Here is a 14,607-nt window from a genome sequence, read left to right on the forward strand (position 1 = left end):
CTTAACCAATTCTGTATAAAATTATACAGTTCTAAAATTTCTTAACCAATTCTACATAAAATTAAGACAATCCTGAAACTTCTCAACCAATTCTGTATAAAACTAAGTCAGTCCTGAAACGTTTTAACCAATTCTGTATAAAACTAAGACAGTTCTGAAACTTCTTAACCAGTTCTGCATAAAATTAAGACAGTCCTGAAACTTCTTAATCAATTCAGTATAAAGCTAAGACAGTTATGAAACTTCGTAACGAATTCTGTATAAAATTAGGACAGTTTCTGAAACTTCTTAAACAATTCTGTATAGAAATTAAGACAGTTCTGAAACTTCTTAACCAATTCTGCATAAAATTAAGACAATCCTGAAACTTCTCAACCAATTCTGTATAAAACTAAGTCAGTTCTGAAACGTCTTAACCAATTCTGCATAAAATTAAGACAGTTCTGAAACTTCTTAACCAATTCTATATAAAACTAAGACAGATTTTTATTACATTTTAACCAATTTTGTTTAACATTGAGAGAGTTCTTAAACTTCTTAACCAGTTCTTTATAAAATTAAAACAGTTTTAAAACTTCTTAACCAATTTGTGTAAAATTAAGACAGTTCTGAAATTTCCTAATCAATTCTGCATAAAATTAAGACAGTCCTGAAACTTCTTAGACAATTCTCTAGAAAAATTAAGACAGTTCTGAAACTTCTTAACCAATTCTGTATAAAATTAAGACAGTCCTGAAACTTCTTAACCAATTCTGTATAAAATTAAGACAGTTCTGAAACTTATTAAACAATTCTGTAGAAAAATTAAGACAGTTATAAAATTGTTTAACTAATTCTGTATAGAATTGAATCAGATTTGAAACTTCTGAACCAATTCTGTATACAATTAAGACAGTCCTGAAACTTCTCAACAATTCTATATAAAGCTAAAACAGTTCTGAAACTTCTTAACTAATTCTGTAAAAAAATTAAGACAGTTCTGAAACTTCTTAATCAATTCTATATAAAATTAAGACAGTTCTGAGACTTTTTAATCAATTCTGTATTAAATTAACATAGTTCTGAAATTTCTTAACCTATTCTGTATAAAATTAAGACAGTTCTAAAGCTTCTTAACTAATTCTGTATAAATCTAAGACAGATTTGAAACTTTAGATGATATCAAAGTTTTATGTAACTAATTCGCCTGAATTTAAACAATTAGGCACTCAAGCTATTGGCCACGAGGTGGCGCCACAGCGAATCAACAACTCCTAGGCAATACAGCTAACACGTTTTGCAATTATGTTCATTTCACACCAATTGTTTTTGTCCCGAGAGTAAGAACGACAAAGTTAATTGCATCACACGTTCAATTTCGTTGTGCAGCATCCCCAGACGATGGAAGTAAGACAATTTTCGTCCTGATGACATCCAGACTCCGGGCTAATGATCCTTCGCTAATTTAACCGTAGCGCCCCCCCGAAAAGGCCCGGAGTGCTTGATGAATTGCCCGGGCCTAATGAACGATGGGTGCCGGAAAAATTGCACGTGTGTCAACCCCCCACCGCCCCAACGTGCACGGCACGAATAAATTTCCAGTCGATGCACGGGATGCGTAATTTTATGTGAAGATGAAAAAGTCCGGAGACCGCCTCGACGGTTTTTCATGCGATGAACGACGCAGTATTAATTTCGAATTTAATTGTTACCTAATGACTTTATCTTTGCATTAGCATTTTAATGACTTCTTATCGCGTGGACTAGCGTCCGAAATGAAAAAACCGTATTGAATCCAGCGCTGCGTGGACCTAAAAACTGAGCACGTATTAATTTGCTTTTCAAAACTAATTACGGAGTTGGCGGTTTTTCGACGCGAAAACACGTTGCCGGGGGAACGTTTTTCCGCCGCAGCGGCACCATGAAAAATTCATGTAGATTGGCTCGCTGAAAATTAACCGCGATTGGGTCGTTCCGATAGAAAAACGTCCGGTTGGTGTTGCGACAACAGGTGATACGGCCGTAACGGGCCCGCCAATCGCCTCTTAACTTCTTTCCTTACGCATTAACATACTGTTTTATATTTAAACGGGGTGTGTGTTACGGATTTGAAATTGGGCGACACTGGGCCACCTATCAGTTGTGCCCAATCTCCTTCACTGACTGGTTTAATCCCCCGTAATCGATGGTGTAGGTAGATTCAGCCGGCAGATAGACAGCGGGCATTAAAACATAGTTAGCGAACTGTCTGTCGCGAAAATCCTCCGGTTTTTATCTGGCGGGGGGACCCGCTTATTTTGGCGGTGGCCGCGAGTGCACTAATCTACCGTTATAAATGATGCCGTTCCCTCGGCCCCAAACTGAAAGAGAGATGTTGACAGACGTTGGGCCGGTCCCCCGCCCACCACCCACGAAAACCGGCACTTGATCGATCACCCTTAAACGCATTGTCTTCCGGAGACAAGATAATGACCTCGCCGATAATGATAGTTTTATTTTTCTTCCGGCCAACGATGGCAATCACATTTCGGAAAGTTGTCGGTGGTTTATCCGCCGCTCGATCGAGAGGTGGCACCACCTTAATCGACTAATGATAGGCAAGCCACAACACACCGATTAATAATAATCTTGGATATTCTTTATCCCTAAGTTGTTTATTAGTAGTGGTTGTGGTAATAAGAAGATTAAAATTCAACCATGTCTTGAAAATATTAAAAGAATTAGAAAAATTTATTTCATTATTAAGTTACTCTTGATTCTATTATGTTCAGTTGTTTCTGTGAGGCTTATTGCTATAAAATTCAACATTCTATACACTATATAGACAAGCTAGGGGAACATAAAAATATGGAAATATGTGTAAAGATGTTTGTCTATAAGTTGTTTATTAACAGTGGTTCCATCTGTTGTTTATGTTGCAATAAGACGATAAAAGAAGGCTTTTAATTCAGTCTTGTCTTGAAAATATTAATGTAATTAGAATAATTTATTTCTTCCCTGTATTAGTCTTCATTCTTCATGTTTACTCAGTCGTTTCTATTATGTTTATTGTCATAAACCTCTGTATTCTGTACATTGTTTGGACAAGCTAGAGGAACATAAAAAAGACAGAAATATGTATAATGTCGTTTCCGTATAAGTTGTCTATTAACAGTGGTTCCATCTGTTGTTTATGTTACAATAAGACGATTAAAGAAGGCTTTGAATTCAGTCATGTCTTGAAAATATTAAAGGAATTAGAAAAATTTATTTCTTCCCTATATTAGTCTTCTTTCTTCAAGATTACTCAGTTGTTTCTATTATGTTTATTTTCATAAGACTCAACATTCTGCAAAATATATGGACAAGCTAGAGGAATATAAAAAAGATGGAAATATGTATAATGTTGTTTGCCTATAAGTAGTCTATTAACAATATTAATGGAATTAGAAAAATTTATTTCTTCCCTATATTACTCTTCATTCTTCAAGAATACTGAGTTGATTCTATTATGTTTATTGTCATAAGACTCAACATTCTGTATAATATATAGACAATCTAGAGGAACATAAAAAAGATGTAAACATGTGTAATGTTGTTTGCCTATAAGTTGCCTATTAACAGTGGTTCCATCTGTTGTTTATGTTACAATAAGACGATTAAAGAAGGCTTTGAATTCAGTCATATCTTGAAAATATTAAAGAAATTAGAAAAATTTATTTCTTCCCTGTATTAGTCTTCATTCTTCAAAATTACTCAGTCGTTTTTATTATGTTTATTGTCATAAAACTCAACATTCTATAAAATGTATGGACAAGCTAGAAGAACATAAAAAAGATGGAAATATGTGTAATGTTGTTTGCCTATAAGTTGTCTATTAACAGTGGTTCCATCTATTGCTTATGTTACAACGAGACGATTAAAGAGGGCTTTTAATTCAGGCCTGTCTTGAAAAAATTAAATGAATTAGTAAAATTTCTCTCTTCCCTATATTAGTCTTCATTCTTCAAGATTACTGAGTGGTTTCTGTTATATTTAATGTCGTAGGACACAACATTTTATACAATGTTCCTTAATTTGTAATAAGATTCACATTTAGAAAACTTCATTGCTTTATTGCCGGTCTAACGAGAGATGGCACCACCTTAATCGACTACCGATAGGCAAGCCACAACACCCCGATTAATAACAATGTTGCATATTTCGGTGCTTCAACAATGAAACAAACATTGACGTATCACGAAGCCAAAGTACATCGTTTAATCAAAATTCTCGGACGTCCAAACCAGGAACAAACCAGAGCTGCCGGGTGATTATCTCCCAGCTGATTTCAAAACACCTCCGATGACAGTTCCCTAATATAATAATTCCGATAAGACCACTTGAACTCATTAGGTGGCTGCGCGAACAATGCCCTAAGTCAGCTCCATTCGCCGCCGTCATTAATTACGGTTATATAGTTATAATAAAGCATTGTTGCGGCGCTCATTGTCGTCCTGTCCCGCAAGATGTGTACATTGTCGGCCCACCCAAGCCCGGGGGATAATTAATAAACCGCCACCGTTCCGTCCAAGGATACGACCATCAACCCCCCTGGCTTTCGACTTTCGGTTCTGCGTTGTGCTAGTTTCTTTTTTTTTCTATTGGGGGATGATGGATTGGAGCGGCGTAAAAATAAAAGGACGGGAAGACAATTAATAATGCGGTCGCCAAGACGTGCGAAATTTTGTTTGCTGAAAAATTTCTCGCCTCCATCTGTCTTCATTCTTCAATGTTAAAAAGTGTTTTTTATTCTGTTTATTATTATGACATTCAATATTTATCACATATTATGAGAAGCTAGAAGTATATTTTTAAAGTTGGAAATATGTGTTATATTGTTTGCCAATCAGTTGTTTATTAACAGTGCCTCCATCTGTTGTTTATGTTATAATAAGGCGATTAAAAAAGACTTGAAAATATTAAAGAAATAAGAAAATGTCTTCATTCTTCAAGATTGCTCAGTCATTTCTATTATGTTTATTGTCATAAAACTCAATATTCTGTACATTGTTTGGACATGCTAGAGGAACATAAAAAAGATAGAAATATGTGTAATGTTGTTTGCCTATAAGTTGTCTATTAATAGTAGTTCCATCTGTTGTTTATGTTGCAATAAGACGATTAAAGAAGGCTTTTAATTCAGTCATGTCTTGAAAATATTAAAGGAATTAGAAAAATTTATTTCTTCTCTATATTAGTCTACATTCTTCAAGATTACTCAGTTGTTTTTATTATGTTTATTGTCATAAGACTCAACATTTTGTAAAATATATGGACAAGCTAAAGGAATATAAAAAATATGGAAATATGTGTTATGATGTTTGCCTATAAGTTGTCTATTAACAGTGGTTCCATCTGTTGTTTATATTGCAATAAGACGATTAAAGAAGGCTTTTAATTCAGTCATGTCTTGAAAATATTAAAGGAATTAGAAAAATTTATTTCTTCTCTATATTAGTCTTCATTCTTCAAGATTACTCAGTTGTTTCTATTATGCTTATTTTCATAAGGCTCAACATTCTGCAAAATATATGGACATGCTAGAGGAATATAAAAAAGATGGAAATATGTGTAATGGTGTTTGCCTATAAGTAGTCTAGTGACAGTGGTTCCATCTGTTGTTTATGTTGCAATAAGACGATTAAAGATGGCTTTTAATTCAGTCATGTCTTGAAAATATTAAAGGAATTAGAAAAATTTATTTCTTCTCTATATTAGTCTTCATTCTTCAAGATTACTCAGTTGTTTCTATTATGTTTATTTTCATAAGACTCAACATTCTGCAAAATATATGGACATGCTAGAGGAATATAAAAAAGATGGAAATATGTGTAATTGGGTTTGCCTATAAGTAGTCTAATAACAGTGGTTCCATCTGTTGTTTATGTTGCAATAAGACGATTAAAGAAGGCTTTTAATTCAGTCATGTCTTGAAAATATTAAAGGAATTAGAAAAATTTATTTCTTCTCAATATTAGTCTTCATTCTTCAAGATTACTCAGTCGTTTCTATTATGTTTATTATCATAAGACACAACATTCAAGCTAGAGAAACATAAAGAATAGGGAAATATGTTGTTTATTAACACTGGTTCCATCTGTGGAATCAGAAATCACAGACATGCAGACAAAATTAAGTTAAAGATAGATTTTAATCTGTCCCCCGCAACTCATTTATTTGCAGTGAGTTATCGCCCCGTTCCGACTCGATTAAGTTAACAAATTAGTAGGGAATTTTGAAATACGTCAGCTTCTGGGGCGTCGGTCAGCGTCGGCTAACTAGTTTAAGCACCGCAAAAGGGTTGGGTTTCTTGTGGCGATAAGAAGCGGCGCGCTATCGCCGACTAACCCCTTTGTCTAAGTGGCCAAGCCCCAAGGCTCCCGACTGACCACTTAGAATATGAATGTTTGATAAACGAGCCGGCCCTTTACCGGCCATTTAACAACATTACCGGACACTGTTCCGAACTCGGACCGGGTGGAGAGAGCGTAAAAAAAACGCGGGTGAGTTATGGTGGCTGATAAAAATGCCGGAGGGTGCGTGTCCGGCGGGTGGTTTTAGGTTTTCGCGTTCCACGTCGACGCGGTGCGGCTTAACTGGACGGCAATTACGTGTCGAACATCCCGCACACCTTTTTCGTACACGACGATTTTTAATTAATTCCCCTCTTTCCCATAACGTTTGCCGGTCGGTTCTTGCGCCGATAAATCGGCCCAATTACACAGTCCCAAATAAGTACGATCGTAAGTCTGAGCGTGCTATAAAAGTCGATCCGCAAAACACACACACACACGGATGGACTTCTGTTCATTCGTAGAGGGGGAGCAAAAACTGAGCGCGTATTTCACGGCCCATCGGGAGATGAGACGAGATGATGCCGTCAGACAGTTCTATTGTTTGCGAACGGGTTTATGGATAAATTGTTTTTGTTTGGGGGTCGTTTCTAATAATTATATTAATTAGCGGTAATGCCAGGTTTAATTTTTAATAAAACATCAACATTTTCATTAAATGAAAGGTAATAATGCAATTGAAATATACTGAACATTCAATCAAACTGTATTTTCTTATTACTATTTTAATATCTGGTGTTATAAATTTGACTTGATCTTGAAAAATTTAAAACAATAAGTGAAGAAAGGATTAAAAATATTAATTATTTAAAATCACTTGGATAAATTTGACAACCTGAGTCGTTTAGTTCAATAAGAAAAGAAGAGATTAAAAAATTACTGAAGATTGAGAATTATTTGAATCAAATTGTATTTTCTATTACTATTTTAACATGTGGTTTTATAAATTTGATTATCTTGATATGTTTAATACAATAAGTAAAGAAAGAGTTAAAAAATTTTAATTATTGCAAATCACTTGGATGAATTTAAAATTTGCATTATTTTTTTTAACATGTAGTGTTATAAATTTATCAACAGACATTTTACACAATAAAAAAAGAAAGGAATTGAAAAATACTAAATATTGAGAATTATTTGAGTCATATTGTATTTTCTATTACTTTTTTAACATGTGGTGTTATAAATTTAATTATCTTGATATTTTTAAAACAATAAGTGAAGAAAGGGCTAAAAAATTTTAATTATTGCAAATCACTTGGATGAATTTAAATTTTGCATTATTTTTTTTAACATGTAGTGTTATAAATTTATCAACCCTGAGACATTTTACACAATAAAAAAAGAAGGGAATTGAAAAATACTAAATATTGAGAATTATTTGAATCATATTGTATTTTCTATTACTTTTTTAACATGTGGTGTTATAAATTTAATTATCTTGATATTTTTAATACAATAAGTGAAGAAGGGGCTAAAAAATATTAATTATTGGAAATCACTTGAATGAATTTATATTTTGCATTATTTTTTTAACATGTTGTGTTATAAATTTATCAAGTCTGAGACATTTAACACAATAAGAAAAGAAGGGAATTGAAAAATACTAAATATTGAGAGTCATTTAAATCAAATTGTATTTTCTATTACTTTTTTAACATGTGGTGTTATAAATTTAATTATCTTAATATTTTTAATACACTACAAAATATTAATTATTGGAAATCACTTGAATGAATTTATATTTTACATTATTTTTTAACATATAGTGTTATAAATTTATCAGCCCTGAGACATTTAACACAATAAAAAGAAGGGAATTGAAAAATACTAAATATTGAGAATTATTTGAATCTAATTGTATTTTCTATTACTTTTTTAACATGTGGTGTTATAAATTTAATTATCTTGATATTTTTAATACAATAAGTGAAGAAAGGGCTAAAAAATATTAATTATTGGAAATCACTTGAATGAATTTATATTTTACATTATTTTTTAACATGTAGTGTTATAAATTTATCAACCCTGAGACATTTATCACAATAAGAAAAGAAGGGAATTGAAAAATACTAAATATTAAGAATTATTTGAATCAGATTGTATTTTCTATTACTTTTTTAACATGTGGTGTTATAAATTTGATTATCTTGAAACGTTTAATACAATAAGTGAAGAAAGGGCTAAAAAATATTAATTATTGGAAGTCACTTGTATGAATTTATATTTTGCATTTTTTATTTAACATGTAATGTTATAAATTTAACAACCCTCAGACATTTAACACAATAAGAAAAGAAGGGAATTGAAAAATACTAAATATTGGGAATCATTTGAATCAAATTGTATTTTCTATTACTTTTTTAACATGTGGTGTTATAAATTTAATTATCTTGATATGTTTAATACAATAAGTGAAGAAAGGGCTAAAAAATATTAATTATTGGAAATCACTTGAATGAATTTATATTTTGCATTTTGTTCTGTTATCTTAAAATGTTTGATACAATAAGGAAAAGTTTACAGTAACAGCAGGAAATAATAAATAACATTAAATATTGGAAATCATCAATTCAATTTATTTTTGCTATAAATTTGACTTAAATAAAACTGAATGATGAGACTTATTTGAATGAAATTTTATAGACTAAATTTTTTTAAAAGTAGTATGATAAATATATCAAGACGAAAACATTAATGACTCAAGAAAAAATATTAAACAGTTTTTTATCGTTAGACAATAATCAACGGGACTGATTAAAGCTTCCCGAAAATCGGAATTTCACGTCGGACAATGAAAGAGTCAACGGCTAAAGTTTCAAGACGACGAACCGATCGAATTAATGATAATCCTCCATTATCCGATTTTTGTGCCGTCATCACCGCTGATTGTTTTTTCCGTCGCTTCGTCCCAAATTAAACCGGCACAAATCACTTTTTTCATGGGAATGTGGGCGATTCACAAAAGCGGACATTACTTTGTAACAACCCACAACTCAACACGTTTGTAATTAACATACATTCCCATTGTTGCCGTGTATTAATAACGTAATTGTTGCGTGATTGCGTTGTTATTAATAAGAAGTGAGGTCGAATTTGTTTAGCCACACACTTGTTGCGCCATCTAGTCGTCCATACTGAGACCACACCTTTAACACGTACAGGAACCAGACGGTTACGAAGTAGATTGCTGTACGGCGACCCCAACTTAAGCTATTGACACACAGGTGGCACCAACACCGATAGTTTGTTGCGCTCACGTGGGATCGCCACGTTCCTTGACATTTTCGTTGATAGATGTCCCACTTTTACCGGATCGCAGTCGGCGAAACGGAGATAGTGATCAATACTTTCTATTGTGCGTCGTTATGTAATTCCAACGAACCGGAGAGTACGATTGGAAAAATGATGACGGGATCGAATTTTGAAAGGCCATTGTTCACGATTTTGTTCGCGGTTTTGTTCCTGGCCATTGTTTCATGTTAACAATGCCACAAAATTGGATTTTGTGTTGTTTGATTGATCAATGATTAATTAGAAATTTTTAATTGGGGAAACAGAAGAATTATTACAAATTTATTCAGTTTTATGTATATTAAATTATAGGTAATTAGGTTAATTATTAAAATTGAATTTTAATAGAAAGTGTAATAATTTTTAATGTATATTTTATTCTCTTTTAGGTATGTTTATTTTGTTGATGATTTTGGTAAGTTATAGATTAATTTATTTATTATGTTTTGAACAAAATAACGTTGTTAAATATAATTTCGAATATAAATTAAATTATGAAAGAAATATTATTTATTTTTGTCTTTTTTCAAAATAATTTAAACATTATTTTATATATTAACATTATTAATAATTTTATAAAAACTGAATTGAAATTATGAAACAATCCTAATTTTTATTAATAATAATATTAATAATTAATGAATTAAAGCACTAATATTCTTCAGTATTTCATTCATATTTATTAAATTTACAGTATTTGTTGCTATTTAATTAATTATTTATTTCTTAATTATCACTTTTATCAATATGTAAATGAATCGAAATTAGAAAACGTTTCATTCGAATGCAATAAATTTAATCCCAACTAATTAATGGTTAACATATTATGTAAGTGATTTTTTGTCGCCAAGACCACCGAAATTTCTAATCGCACCGACCGACCTCAATTAAACCCGACGCGTTACATTGAACTCCTAAACCGCATAGCAACATCACTTACCCACGACCAAGGTCACAAAACCGAACGCGAACCGGCGTCCAGAACCGAGGAGGTGAGTTCGTGGACACTGAAACTTGGGGTCGGACGTAAGCCGGCTCCGCATTGGTGCGGAGTTCCCCACTTTACGTTAGGTGCCGCCTGATTGGACGCCAACAAAAGGGGGCGTGCCCCCGATGTGTAACCGTGGTGTTGGGCTGCTGGGAATTTTTCAAACCGACTGGGATTGTTGTAACTTTTTTATTTGTTTATGTAGAGAGGTGCGGTTTTTTGCGTCGAGTTGAGGACAAAAAGGACTGTAAATTAGTGCAAAATTTGTTGTCGTAGCTGGTCTAGAAATTGTTTTAAACGAGATTTTTCTGTGGAGCTTCCTAGGATCATTTTGTTGCCTTAATCTTTAATTTTTAACACCAAATAATTTATTTCTGAAGAATTTTAACAACTGACGTGATGAATATATTGTTTATTTACTTAAATAATAATTTGTTTAAACATTTAACTTAATTAATTATAAACAATTTACCCCATAATTAGCCCAACTAATCAATAAATAAGAGTGAACCCTAAATATAAGTGCAAAAAGCCCTAAAATTAACAGTAAAACAAAAAACATTGGACATTTCAGCGAGAAAAACCCAAAAACAACGGGGCAGAACTTTAAAGATCGCTTTGCACACGCTCCAAAGTATAGATTAGTGCGGTTGTTGTCGTTTGTAGCCGACTTTCCGTATCCCCTTCGGTTCGGTTTGTGCGCGAGTGTGAGTCGGGCTTTTCCGTCCGCGTTGCGAGGAACCCGTTTTCTCTTGATGCGATTCGATTGGGCTCGAATCATCGGATTCGTACGATGTTGGATTGTTTGTCGATTGTTGTCCGTGACTGTAGCCGCCGATTTACTACTACTACTACTACTGCCACTAGTGATGGTATTCTTTCGTTTTTTTATTTTTGGGGTTGTTTTTGCGGGTGGTTTTTTCTACGGGAATAATCAGGAGAGCAGGAAAAATGAAGTGTGGCTGGGAAAAAACATTTGTTTTAGAGTTTGCTATTGATTTTACAATTCGTGTTTGTTGTGAATGGAAAACAAAATAGAAATGGAAATGATTAAATAACAATAAAAGCAAGTTTTTCAAATAGATTATAATGTAAAAGTTTATGTATAATGTAAAAGTATAATCAAAACTAATTTTTTATAAGAGAAATATAAATAATATTCACTTGTTTTTTAATTGATATTAATAATTTTTGTAATTATTTGCCGTAACTGAATTTATTTTACTTTATTTATGTTACTTTCCCTAAAATATCTATTTATAATATTTATATTTGCTAAATTAAATATGTATCTGTAAAGAATATTAAATAAAAATCTTATTAATAAATAATTATCTATACTTGCGGCTAAAAATTAGGGAATATTACATCAATTTTAGGGGTTTCTTCAACCAAACCTTTCTAATTTCGTAATATAAATGTGTTGTTTTATATAAACATTAAGTATATTCTTTAAACTTAATTTTATATAAAAATATTAAATAAAGGCCTAATTAAATAATAATTATCTATACTTGCGATCAAAAATTAGGGAATGTCGTAATAAAAATATGTAGTTTTATAAAGAAATTAAGTTAGGTATTACTCTATAAACTTAATTTCATATAACTTAATTAACAAATAAGTTTCTCAAATAAGTAATATTTACATATATTTTAATTATTATTAATATTATTTTACATTATTTGTCGTAAATGAATTTATTTTTATCCAAAATACCTTAAAATATTCATTTAAATTATTTATACTTACTGAAATAATTATGTAATTATAAAGAATATTAAATAAAAGCCTTTTTAAATAATAATTATCTATACTTGCGGCCAAAAATTAAGGGTTATTAGATTAAATTTAAAGGTTTCTTCAAACAAATCTTCTAATTTCGTAATAAAATAATCGTTTTATATATATATAAATTAAATTGGGTATATTCTTTATACTTAATTTTATATAATTTAGTAAACAAATAAGTTTTTCAACAATTTTCTCAGAGAAATATAAGCAATATTTATATATTTTTTAATTATAATTAATAATATTGAACATTATTTGTCGTAATTGAATTTATTTTTTTCCGGGAAACGTTACCACAAAATATTCATTTAAATTATTTATACTTACTAAAATAAATATATAATTATAAAAAATATTAAATAAAAAACTTTTTAAATAATAATTATCTATACTCTCGGTCAAAAATTACGGGATATTAGATGAATCAAACAAATATTCTAATTTCGTAATAAAAATGTGAAGTTTTATATAGAAATTAAGTTAGGTATATTCTTTAAACTTAAATTTATACAACTTAAAAGTAATATTCACATATTTTTTAATTATTATTAATAATAATAACATTATTTGTCATACTCGAATTTATTTTTGTCGGGGAATTGTTACTACTTACCTCAAAATATTCATTTAAACTAATTATACTTGCTGAAATAATTATGTAATTATAGAGAATATTAAATAAAAATTTGTCTAAATAATAGTTATCTATACTTGCGGCCAAAAATTAGGGAATATTAGATTAATTTTAAGGGTTTCTTCAAACAAATCTTCTAATTTCGTAATAAAAATATATCGTTTTATATAGAAATTAAATTGGGAACATTCATTAAACTTAATTTCATGTAACTTAATACACAAATAAGTTTTTTAAGAGTTTTTTCACAGAAATATAATATTCACATATTTTTTAATTGATATTAATAATTTTTATTGTTAGTTTATTGAATTTATTTTCGTCCAGAACATGTTTCTTGTCTTAAAATATCTATTTAAATTATTTGTATTTGCTAAAATAATTATGAAATTATAAAGAATATTAAATAAAAGCCTTATTAAATTAAAATCTATGCTTCCGGCAAAAAATTAAGAGATTTTAGTTTAGTTTTCAAGATTTACACTAATTAATCTTCTAATTCCAGAATGGAAATATGTAGTTTTATGTAGTAATTAAGTTTGGGATATTCATTAAACTTAATTTTATGTAACTTAATAAACAAATAAGTTTATTAAGAATTTTCTCACAGAAATATGAGTAATATTCACAATTTTTTTAATTAATATTAATAGTTTTTATTATTATCTGTCGTAATTGAATTGATTTCCGTCCCGAAAATGTTTTTTGCCTTAAAATATCTATTTAAATAATTTGTATTTCCTAAAATAATTATGAAATTATAAAGAATATTAAATAAAAGTTTTATTAAATTAAAATTATCTATACTTGCGGCCAAAAATTAAGAGATTTCAGTTTAGTTTTCAAGATTTACACTAATTAATCTTCTAATTCCAGAAGGGAAATATGTAGTTTTATGTAGTAATTAAGTTTGGGATATTCATTAAACTTAATTTTATGTAACTTAATAAACAAATAAGTTTATTAAGAATTTTCTCACAAAAATATGAGTAATATTCATAATTTTTTTAATTAACATTAATAGTTTTTATTATTATTATTTGTCGTAATTAAATTTATTTCTGTCCCGAAAATGTTTCTTGTCCCCTAAAATATCTATTTAAATTATTTATACTTAAGACTATTAAATAAAAGCCTTATTAATTTATAATATCTATACTTGCGGCCAAAAATTAAGAGATTTAGTTTAGTTTTTAAGGTTTACTGTAATAAATATTGTAATTCTAGAATAGAAATATGCAGTTTTATGTAATAAAATAAGTTTCATTTAACTTAATAAACAAATAGTTTTGTTTATTATTAATAATTATTGTTATTATTTGTCGTAATCTTATTTATTTTATTCCCAAAAATGTTACCTACCTTGAAATATTAATTTATATTATTTACCTTTGCTAAAATAATTATGTAATTATCAAGAATATTACGTAAAAGGTTTAGTAAATAATAATTATCTATCCTGGCGTCCAAAAGTTGGGAGACATTAGTTTAGTGTTTTTTCAAACAAATATTTTTTATTTCTTACTGAAATATAAATAATATTG

General features: G+C 30.0%; 1 protein-coding gene across 2 annotated transcripts in view; it reads left to right on the top strand.

Annotated features, from left to right (window-relative positions):
* The window catches only part of LOC109604153 (polycomb group protein Psc), a 179,935-nt gene that overhangs the window by 18,782 nt on the left and 146,546 nt on the right, over nt 1-14,607 (top strand). The window contains exon 2 of one of the 2 annotated variants that reach the window (XM_049969316.1): nt 10,037-10,062. The exons of the other annotated variant lie outside the window; for it this stretch is intronic. The gene's annotated coding sequence lies outside the window, so the exon portion shown is untranslated. The remainder of the gene's footprint in view (nt 1-10,036; nt 10,063-14,607) is intronic. 2 annotated transcript variants of the gene reach the window in all.

The sequence above is a fragment of the Aethina tumida genome, chromosome 6, assembly GCF_024364675.1.
Source record: "Aethina tumida isolate Nest 87 chromosome 6, icAetTumi1.1, whole genome shotgun sequence".
Classification (NCBI taxonomy): domain Eukaryota; kingdom Metazoa; phylum Arthropoda; class Insecta; order Coleoptera; family Nitidulidae; genus Aethina; species Aethina tumida.